The sequence below is a fragment of the Oratosquilla oratoria genome, chromosome 18 (genome assembly GCF_046742065.1).
Source record: "Oratosquilla oratoria isolate Oo_2021 chromosome 18, ASM4674206v1, whole genome shotgun sequence".
Lineage (NCBI taxonomy): Eukaryota > Metazoa > Arthropoda > Malacostraca > Stomatopoda > Squillidae > Oratosquilla > Oratosquilla oratoria.
The window spans coordinates 63643949-63648948 of NC_134794.1; the positions used below are offsets into that span (position 1 = coordinate 63643949).

The 5000-nt window shown below is 30.5% G+C and overlaps 1 protein-coding gene across 2 annotated transcripts in view; it reads right to left on the reverse strand.

The window, feature by feature from the left end:
- Window positions 1–5000, reverse strand: part of LOC143035338 (retinoid-inducible serine carboxypeptidase-like) — a 70550-nt gene that overhangs the window by 39611 nt on the left and 25939 nt on the right. Inside the window, exon 2 of one of the 2 annotated variants that reach the window (XM_076202307.1) lies at window positions 642–822. The exons of the other annotated variant lie outside the window; for it this stretch is intronic. The gene's annotated coding sequence lies outside the window, so the exon portion shown is untranslated. The remainder of the gene's footprint in view (window positions 1–641; window positions 823–5000) is intronic. 2 annotated transcript variants of the gene reach the window in all.

Here is a 5000-nt window from a genome sequence, read left to right on the forward strand (position 1 = left end):
ATTCCAAAAATCAAACCAATTTCCTACGGCGCCAGCAGTTAAAGATACAGTTATGATGTCGATGGACTTTAGAAGCTGGATGTACATAGAACGTGATAGGTTTGTTAATTGTGAGGAAGTAATGGAAAATATAGATCATATCATAGAGGAGAAATGAATGAAATATATATATGTGTATAATATGCAAGAAATATTAAATATTTTATTTGTATCACAAATGTCAGATGTCTACGGATATATGATTTCTGATTAATTTCGAATTATCAATCTTATTATAGTATTATCTTGTCTACTTATTGTTTATTCATTCATGTAAATATATTATATATAATATATATATATATATATATATATATATATATATATACTGTATATATATATATATATATATATATATATATATATATATATATATATATATATTTTTATATAACTTTATTAATTCATCAAAAATTATTTTGTATATTCATGTATATACTGTATGTATATATTTCATTCATTCGCTCATTTGTTAGTTTATTAATTTAATTCTATTTATCTATTTATGTATTCATTTGTTTATCTTTATTTTTTTTAATTTGAATATTCATATCTACCTTGTTCCGTAACCTAAGTATTATAACATATAACAATGAACTCACTGTATTAATGAACACGACTGAAGAACGAAACAAATGAAGAATGTTCCTGTTCCGGGGTTCCGGTAACGATTCTAGATTCCGGCTAAGGTTCCGCTGATGACCGTTGACGATTCCGTTGATGACGTTCCAAAACGGAAGTGAAGGATCAGTTCGTCAGTTTGGCACGCAGGGCAGCATTCATCTGCCCATAAGTATACGTGAAATATAAATCAAATAACAATAATAATAATAATAATGATAATGATGATAATGATAATAATAATAATAATAATAATAATAATAATAATAATAATAATAATAATAATAATAATAATAATAATAATAATAATAATAATAATAATAATAATAATAATAATAACAATAATAATAATGATAATAATAATAATAATGATAATAATAATAATAATAATAATAATAATAATAATAATAATAAATATAATAATGATTACAATGATGATAATAATAATAATAATAATAATAATAATAATAATAATAATAATAATAATAATAATAATAATAATAATAATAATAATAATAATAATAATAATAATAATTAATAATAATAATTATAATAATAATAACAATAGTAACAATAATGATAATAATAGTAACAATAATAATGATAATAATAATAATAGTAACAATAATAATGATAATAATAATAATAATAATGATAATAGTAAAATGATAATAATAATAATGATAATAATGATAATAATGATAATAATAATAATAATAATATTAATAATAATAACAATAATAATAATAATAATAATAATAATAATCATCATAATCATAATCATAATAATAATGATAATAATAATAATAATAATAATAATAATAATAATAATAATAATAATAATAATAATAATAATAATAATAATAATAATAATAATAATAATAATAATAATAATAATAATAATAAACATATCATATACCAAGGCTTTTTCCCCCTTACAAGGGAGGTAGCCAAAAAGGAAAAGGTATAAAATCATTCCCACTCATTCCATCCCTGAATACGCTCCACACCCCTCCACCCTCCCTCTTATCTTAGCACCTCCTGGATGACGGGTCATCCCTGCACCTTGTCCACTGCTCTGGGTCAGAAGCAGTGTCGCAAGACACAGCGCATCCACAGCAAGGCCGCTTCATTAAATCGGCGACCCCCCCTCTCCGTCCCCCCATTGCATAAAAGGAGAAGACGGGGAGAAATCCCTTCGAGCTGCGTCAAATTTTGCTCACACATACTACCTCACCCCCCATCCCCCTGCCCATTCCACCTCATGCATCACAACATCATTCATATACAACCATTCTCCATTCATCCCTGTCTTCTGTCCTCTCCCGTCCTTCCTCAACAGACATTCCCCTCTTCCCCAAAGCCCCCTTCATCCCATCCATCCACCTCATCCTAGGACGTCCCCTCATGTTCACTCCCTCCACATCTGCCTTCCATACCTCTTTTACTAGTCTTTCTTCACTCATTCTTTCCATGTGTCCAAACCATCCTAATACTCTTTCATCAACCCTATCTCCCAACTCCCTTTCCACCCCTGTTCTCCTCCTCACCTCCTCATTTCTCACCCTATCTAGCCTAGTAACCCCCATCATACTTCTCAGACACCTCAGTGCTGTTGGCACAATCACTCCTTCATACAGTCTCCTCTTAGCATCCATTCCCAAATGTCTATTCCTCATTACACTCTTCAATCCACCAAGGCATTTACTCGCTTCTCTCAATCTACATTCTACCTCCACCTTCACTCCACCTTTTCCTTCCACATTTGCACCCAAGTATCTAAAACTATCCACTTCCTCCAGTCGCTCTCCCTTAATATTCACATCCAGTCTACTGCCACTTTCACCCCTTGTACATCTCATCACCTTACTTTTACCCACATTTATCTTCAGCTTTCTTCTATCATATACTCTCCCAAACTCTGTCACCAACTTCCTCAGTCCCTCCTCCGATCCTGCCACAAGCGCAGTGTCGTCCGCAAACAACAGCTGGCTCACCTCCCACTTTTCTCCATTTTCTTTAACCATCTCCAATCCCTGACCCACTACCCTTGCATTTACCTCTCGCACTACCCCATCCATTTATAAGTTGAACAGCCAGGGCGACATAACGCATCCTTGACGAAGTCCCACCTTTACCACGAACCACTCACTCTCTCCATTTCTAATCCTGACACATGCTCTACTACTCTCATAAAAACTCTTGACAGCTCCCAGAAGCTTTCCTTCTATCCCATATATCTGCATAACCTCCCACAGTGCCTTTCTGTCTACCCTATCGTAAGCCTTTTCCAGATCCATAAAAGCCCAAAAAACATCCTTCCCCTTTCCTATAGCTTTCTCACATATCTGTCTTACCACAAAGATCTGATCTATACAACCTCTACCCGTCCTAAATCCACACTGTTCCTCACCAATTACTCCCTCTGTTCCTCTCCTAATCCTCTCAATCAAGATCCTCCCATAAGCCTTCCCAACTACACTTAACAAGCTAATCCCTCTGAAACTACTATATTCACACTTGTCCCCTTTTCCCTTGTAAAGAGGAACTAATAATAATAATAATAGTAATAATGATGATAATAATAATAATAATAATAATAATAATAATAATAATAATAATAATAATAATAATAATAATAATAATAATAATAATGATAATGATAATGATAATGATAATAATAAAAATGATAATAATAATAATAGTAATAATAATAATAATAATAATAATAATAATAATAATAATAATAATAATAATAATAATAATAATAATAATAATAATAATAATAATAATAATAATAATAATAATAATGATAATAATAATAATAATAATGATAATAATAATAATAATAATAATAATAATAATAATGATAATAATAATAATAATGATGATATTATTGATTATATTAGTAATAATAATAATGATAATAATAATAATAATAATAATAATAATAATAATAATAATAATAATAATAATAATAATGATATAATAATAATAATAATATAATAATAATAATAATAATAATAATAATAATAATAATAATAATAATAATAATAATAATAATATAATAACAATAATAATAATAATAACTAATAATAAAAATAATAATAGTAATAATAATAATAATAGTAACAATAATGATAATAATAATAGTAATAATAATGATGATAATGATAATAATAATAATAATAATAATAATGATAATATTAATAATATTAATAATAATAATAATAATAATAATAATAATAATAATAATAATAATAATAATGATAATAATAATAATGATAATAATAATAATAATAATAATAATAATAATAATAATAATAATAATAATAATAATAATAATAATAATAATAATAATGATGATGATGATGATGATGATGATGATGATGATGATGATGATGATGATGATGATGATGATGATGATAATAATGATAATGATAATAATGATAATATTAATAATAATAATAATAATACATACATACATATACCAAGGCTTTTTCCCCCTTCCAAGGGAGGTAGCCACAAAAGGAAAGGCATAAAAACACTCCCACCCATTTCATCCCTAAATACACTCCACACCCCTCCCACCCTTCCTCTCATCTGAGCACCTCCTGGATGACGGGTCATCCCTGAACCCTGCCCACCGCCCTGGGTCAGAAGCAGTGTCGCAAGACACAGTACATCCACAGCAAGGCCGCTTCATTTAATCGGCGACCCCTCCTCTCCGTCCCCCTTTGCATATAAGGAGAGGACGGGGAGAAATCCCTTCGGGCTGCGTCAAAATTTACTCACACATACTACCCCACCCCCCACCCCCCCGCCTATTCCTCCTCATGCATTCACAACATCATCCATATACAACCATTCTCCACTCACCTCTGTCTTCCGTCCTCTCCCTTCCTTCCTCAACAGACATTCCCCTCTTCCCCAAAGCCCCCTTCACCCCATCCATCCACCTCATCCTAGGACGTCCCCTCATGTTCACTCCCTCCACATCTGCCTTCCATACCTCTTTTACTAGTCTTTCTTCACTCATTCTTTCCATGTGTCCAAACCATCCTAATATTCTTTCATCAACCCTCTCTCCCAAATCCTTTTTCACCCCTGTTCTCCTCCTCACCTCCTCATTTCTCACCCTATCTAGCCTAGTAACCCCCACCATACTTCTCAGACACCTCATCTCAAACACATTCAAACTCCTTCTCTCTTCTTCTCTTATGTTCCACGTTTCTGCCCCATACAGTGCTGTTGGCACAATCACTCCTTCATACAGTCTCCTCTTCGCATCCATTCCCAAATGTCTATTTCTCATTACACTCTTTAAACCACCAAGGCAT